The following is a 7,136-nucleotide window of genomic DNA, read 5'->3' as shown; positions in this document are numbered from 1 at the left end:
GGCGCGGGAGTAACGCCCGCGGCCCCGGCGAGACGTGACCGGCTTTAGCGTCGCCCTCCCCACGCACCCCGGTGACCGTGTCCTTCGCCACGGGCCCGGTGCCACGTTCCCGCTCCCGGGCTGTCCCGCTGCCCCTCAGCGCGCTCCTGCTCTTCCCGCTTCTCCCGGCCGCGCGCGCTCCCTCCGCCCCCCGCCCGGCACCTGAGCCCAACCCCGCGCTCACCTGTTGAAACGCGGTCCTGCCGACTCCCGGCTAACCCTGAGACCTTCTCAAACTTTATCCAAATAATTTCACCCCAAAAAAAAAAAGTGCTTTGAAAATAAATAAATATTATTTTACTTTTCTTGTCACTGCAGAAGCCCAGAGCTTTTATTTAGGTTTCAGGTGTCTTGAAACTACCAGAGAAGTGCTACGTACCAATAGACATGGCAGGAGGGTCCCTGAGGTGTCCTTGCAAAGGAGAAAACTCAGGACAGCTGCCTCCAATTATGGCAAGGCAGTATTTTAATCACTAAAAAGAGTAGCTCACAAAACAAAGGATTACAGACACACAAATTCAAGACTGAATCGGTGCTTTAGAATTTAATTTGTTTGTTTTGCAAGGAACTTCTTCCAAATGTGTTTTTAAAGAGTATTTAATGATTTTTTTTAACAAGCAGTGACCAAAGCCGATGGTTTTGAACCTTCATCTTTGACAAAGGTGTTATTTTGTTAATAAAACATTTCAGTGAAACTAATTCTACTATCTCCTTCCTCTACTGCTTCCTTATTCCTGTTGCTATCCCCTCTTTTAGCCATCCTTCATCCACAACTACCTCTGTCCAATATATAACAAATAACAACTACAGACAGCAATTAAAAGAAGAATAATGAAACGCTATAACTACTGATATTCTCGGGGGACCTGGTGAGCAATGCCCACCTCCAGCCATAAAAGAAGCTCCCTGTTCAGTGGAGCCTAACCCTTTTAGAATTAACTTTGCAAGTTAAAGGACAAAAACTACCAGCAACAAGGCTGATTTGGAAGTCTTACAAAGAGAGAAAATCCCAATATCAGTTCTTGACCTTGGTTTGGGCACTTCCTTTTTTATAATCTGCTGATTTGGTGGATTCAGCTGTTACAGTTCTGAGCCAGTCTGTTGGTTTGGTTTAATCAGGAAGGTACCACACCCACTTGGCAGGTTCCTCTCATTACAGCATATGATTGATTAAAACAGTCTACTATGTACTCAGGTACTTGCCTTAAATGTCCATTAAAGTCACTACGACTTCTTTTCTCAACAGTCAGGTATTTAGGTGTGAAAAATACTTGGTACACTTAAAAAGTATCTAAATCGAGACTAGGCCTAACAACCACTGCAAGCCCTGGAAGGAGGCACCTGCCCTGCTTAGCAGTAGTCAGTGCCTAACCTGCTTAGGCACCTAGTGCCTTTACAAATCCAGATTCAGGTATCTTAAGTAATTTTTTTAAATAAGGCTTACAAAGTTAAGCTCTGAGGCAGTCTTTAGAAATCCACAACTAATAAAGCCTGAATCTAACAAGCAAAAAGCATCCTATAGAAAAGGGCTGCCTCCCTTGCAAAAGCTTTCATGAAATTTCTGGATCTGGGCCTTGCTGATGCCTACTTCTAACTCCAGTCCTTCCAACTTATAGCAATATCTACTGAAAGCTACCAAATACTCCTCAAAACCAAACTTCATGACTCTCACAATAAAATAATAATAAAAAAAAATTTTCACAGTTGGTCCAAACCTGCAAGCAGATAGTTTTGCAAATTTCAAAACCTAACTGGCCTTTTATTGCCAGATCAAATTATCTACTATATTTTCAAAATCAAAAATTTAGTTAAAAAAGAAATGCAAGTCCTTTTAGAAAGTTTTAAGAATGTATTTGAGAACACTGATACCATTTTGATATAAAAATGCTAATTAATGTAGCCATCAACTATTCTCTAAACAGCTGCTTTCCCTTTTTCTAGAAACTTTTGTCTCATCATTTCACTAAGATTGCTCCACTCGTACGTCACTTTGATTTCAGTTACTCATTCCTGAATGAAATGGCCAGCATCATACAGATGTTTTAGAATGTGTACCAGTTACCATAAAAGTGATGATATTTTCAATGGAAATAGAAATTGCTCAGAGAAAAAGTATGGGTGTCCTCATCTGTCATACACCCTGTACTAAAACAAATCCAGTGTATTTAGTTTATGTTAAAGAATGGTACAACAGCACACACATACATTTAATATTATCATACTGTTATTACACATTTGCAACTAAATTACCATCATTTACTCTTCAATAACATTTTTTTTCTTTTTAGGCACTTACTCCCTTTGTAAGGGAAAGAAGTAGCCACTCTGTAAGGTCAAAGAAGCAGCTTCTTCTGGATATGAAGAATTTAGGAGCATTGTACAGAAGCATAAACCTACTTAACCAAAACTTCAGCCACCGTGAACTTGTGGAGCAGTGAACAGCAATATTGTGCAGCAGTTCAGTGCAAGGAGAAAGAACAAATACAATTGCAATGCATGTGGGAGGAACTTATGTAACACACACATAATTTTATAAAAAATGGGAAGCAACAAAACTAGCTTAGTCCTTACCCAGGCAGGGATTCTCACTCATGCAGGTTAATCCATTATTAAATTTAATAGTCCAGCTGAAGTTATTAGTATGCTAATATATATTAAACTATTACTATCCTTATACATGGGAGGAATATTTTAGTGAAAGATGGCTCTGTTGCAAATAAGGACTTGCATTCTTGTCCATCTGATGTATTTCCTTTTAATTTTGCCTATCATTTCAGGCAATTCCTCTTTATGCCAAAATTTTCATTCTTCTTGTCTGAAAAGTAAGTGGAGCTACAGTTTGAATTTGAAGATGTTTGAATTCTTATCTTAAAAAGATCATGATGAAATTTAAATATGTCCATATATTGTTTATGTCAGATCAATGAATATCATCTTTCTGAAGTCAGAACAAGTAATGGTGACTCTCTAAAAAATTTAGAATATCACTTTGTTATTACTAATTTCGTTCATATGGACAACTATAGAAAGTGTCTACTTCTAAAAACCCATTAACTGGGATCTCAAAAACAGATAAAAATGTGCATAAATTGATTTTTAAATCTATTAATCCATTATAGAATAAAGATGATGAGATGGAGGCTTAATTGTCCATTTTATTGACCTTATCCACACTTGAGATTGAATAGGCAAAAAAACTTCCAAGAGAATATAACATTGAAATTTTTTTTGCCCTCTGTAAGAACAGATTTTCATGGCTTTTCATAATTGTTTTTTTATTAATTTGAATTAACAGAGAATCCTAATACTAAGCACAATTTTTATTTCCTTCTCTTCTATTTATTGTTCAACAAAATTACCCAAGATGCAATAAACCTACCACACTGAGGTCTTCCCATTTAAGATTTGCATATAAGCTCACCAAAAATACACATTTTTGAAAGCTAAATGTAAATGAAATGAGTAACACTACTTCAGTCTAGCTGGAGATTTTAGCTGTACATTTTTTTAAAAAAATCTCATTATGAAAGCTTGTACAAAAACAGGGAGGGAGAAGGAGGAAGAAGGAGGGAAGGCAGGGGGGTTTGCAGACAGTGCTCTTTTCTCTTTTTTTGGCTGAGCTACAGCTTGAAGTATATCTTAGATTGTCTCTGAATTAAAGAAATGGGTGATGGTCTCCACTAATGCTTATGAACTCAACAGAAGCCCTAATTTATTTTACTGTCCTCTCAGCAGAACTTTATATAATGGTACCCACATAGTAAGGAACTGCAAACACAATTTTTAATTAAATGCTTCCTTGTTTGTCTCTGAAACTATATTTTTCATTATCTCTATATGCAAGTATAAACAGTGTGATCTGTTCTGAACATGTTGAAATCTGTGAAATTCAAAATCCAGTTGGATTTTTTCAAAACAAATTACTAAGAATGCAGTGAAATGTGTTTTCCTGACTAATTAAATTCTTTGGCTTTCTGTGGCTTTAATTAGGATACTATTACTCAGCAACACAGTTTATATTCTTCCAGCATTCCCTCTCCTAGCTATAGCTCTGTTTTCTAGCTATTTTTTTCTAGCTATGTTCAGTGTTAATCGTATCTTTTCACTAACTTGCTTTGATCCTTTGACTAAAAATACAGCCAATTAGAAGTTACTGGATACTCTATTGTTCTTTATCTTAAAGTTCGTTTCCTAGTAGTCTTTTTCACCTTCCCCCTGTTGCCCTCTGATCTACAGACACGGATTGTCTTCATATGTTTCTCTAGTTATCCGCCATTACTAATGAATACTTTCCACCCTGCATGTATCCACCCTCTAGAGCACCTGTATGTCCATGCCAGTCCTAGTCATTTGAGGCTTTGGTGGGTACCAGACTGAGTTCCTAGCCAGAAATTATTTCCAACTATATGACTGTGCTAACAAGGTGAACTGAAGTGGTGACAGCAGGACTACATCACCTTAAATTTAGAGTATCCATATTTAGGATAGAAAATATTTAAACTGTTGACTTCAGGAACACATTTCAAACTGTCATTTAAGTAGATTCAAAATTTTCTCTGAAGAGTTTCATCTCTATTTTTAGTGTTCAGTAGAATGATGATTTCACAGATGGGCAACATAGCCAGCTACCAAAAAAATTCCACTACACATAATTGTGCTTGACAATGTCACAGTAAAATGGACGGATGACTCACAGTATCAGCACATGTGCCTCATGCAAACAAGTAACTTTTATAAATACAAGCCACACTCCAGCTCCTGCAGGATATTCTGATGGTGGCTTGTGATGGAGTTTCAAAACCCCGCACCGGAGGCTGGAAGACTACTAAAAACTGCACAGATTTTAGACTGAAGCAAACACGTTTGTGTGTGGGCTCTCCCACAGCGACTGCAGGAGACAACAGCCAGGCAGCCCCGCCGCTCGGCAGGCGCCGCGGGAGGCGGCGGGAGAGGGGGCGGCCGGGTCCGACAGCGCCAAGTGGGAATTCCAGCCCCTGGAGCGGCTCCCACCGCGCCCCGTGGGAGCCACCCGGGGCACTGCCCAAGCGCCGCTCCCAAGTGGAGCCCAGCACAAGTGAAACTGCGCTTTCGGGCTAGAGTCCTGGCTCTTCCTGTGAAGCCCTTTTGATTTCTCCTCTGAAAGCCCAAAGGTGTCCTTTCAAATGTAAACTTACTTTGCACATTTAAACCAACTCGTTCTCCTGTGGTATCTGGAAGTATTTTTGCCAGAACAAGTAAAATTCATTAGCTCTGTATTAATTATTAAGAAACTCACACAGATACTAGGGAATAAGTGAAAATTCATGTTTTTTAACATACAGCAGAGTACAGAGTGAAATAAAATTCTCAAGTTTACCTGTCTCTGCTCCAGTTACTAAACACAGCTCAATACTGGGGGTTGAAAAAATGTTTCTCACTTGCCATATACAAGAAACACAAATTTAGATAATTTCTCTGAAGAATGTTTCCCAAATATATTTTTTTAATTACTCTGAGAGACGTTCCTTGTCAAAAGTAGCTGTTGAAGGAGACTACAGCTGCATGGTTGAGCACACCAAGGTCAAGAAATGTCCTACTTCATTCTGCGGCTGCATCATGACACAGTTTCACATGATCCTTTCTTCCTTTTACAGGAATACACACTGGGTAGTGTGCAAGACAGCCTACACTTACAGCAAGAAACTGACACGAAATATTTGTATTTATCTTTTCAGCCAATTCATTAATTTATGTATTCAACAATGGATATGACACAAATTGTATACCAAACTTACTTGCAGCAAAGGCACTCAGCACTTGCCCATAGCTGTTTCATAATAAGCAAGACTAGCACAAAGAAGTTTTAGAGTAAGTAGGAGCTCACAACAACTGAAAAGAAGGGTTCCTATCTGTGCTAATTGGTACTTACTGCAGAAAATATAATCATGTCTCTTTGGTGGTGTTGGTACCCCACACTGACAGAGGAACCATAGATAATATGAAAGTCACAGGCCTATAAAAAGAGGGAGGGGTCACAGTAACTGCATCAGAGAAGGGGGGAAAAAGCATAAAATGCTACTGAAGTAAAATGCAAGTCTGGGTTTTCAGATCTGGAGGAAGATTTTAAAGCACTTTTTTCTTTAAAATTTGACATTATTACAAGTAGATCCAATGAGATGCATTACTCACGGAAGTTACGGATTTCAGTTACTAAATGTTTCAGAAATTGTGGTATAAACTCAAGAGCAGATGATATGCCAATCATTTTTGAAGTGCCTCACTGTGAGAACAGAGACTGTTATGTCAAGATCCCATCTTTGGCTTTAGCATGAAAATTGCATATATTTGTTCAGTCTTAGGTTTTATGGATATATAAACATATCTATGAGTTGCATCTTTTTCAAAAATTCCTTTCCCTGTTTCTCTGAATGCTAAAGGATATCACGATTGCTGCCCTACCTAAAATTTTTTCTTCCAGGTTTTATGGTAATATTGAGTAAAACGTGGAACCATGTTAGGTCAGATCTCTGACAACTGTGTTTTCACTGGAGTTCAAAGAGTTTGAAAGGGCAAAAGCATAAATAAGGAAGCAAAGTAAATACCCTTTCATATCATAGGATTCACTGTGTAGCCCTTGACAACACAAAGACCAGGGAAACAAATCCCTATAGAAAAGTACTGAGGGATCATGCTAGTAGTAGACAAAGCAACAGAGGAGCTTTCAATCAGTAATAGAGTAGCTGCAAATAGCAAAATTTCTTTGGAATACAATGAACATTCTCTTTATGTTTTTTCTGCTAGCAAGTGCAATTACCAAAGTGTTAGTGGGGTATGGCTTGTTACTTAGAAGCTTTGGAGATTGTTGGATTTTTTTCAGCAGAGACACCACTGCCCAAGCATGTCAAATGATGATGTGCTATGTTGTGTTCAATTTAATGGGAATATTCCATTTTTCCATCATAATAATACACCTAAAATAACTAGCAAATTTTGTTACTCTTCTGATTTCTTCTGCATGCCCTTGAAACTAATTGAAAATTAGTGAGTGCAGCCAAATCTCAATATTCTATAATCGCCTGCCTCACACAGTTGGCTTGTTGATGCCGCTCACTTACAGC

Source organism: Chaetura pelagica, unplaced genomic scaffold, assembly GCF_000747805.2.
Source record: "Chaetura pelagica isolate M959 unplaced genomic scaffold, ChaPel_1.0 scaffold630, whole genome shotgun sequence".
NCBI lineage: Eukaryota > Metazoa > Chordata > Aves > Apodiformes > Apodidae > Chaetura > Chaetura pelagica.
This window is presented reverse-complemented; position numbering follows the sequence as displayed.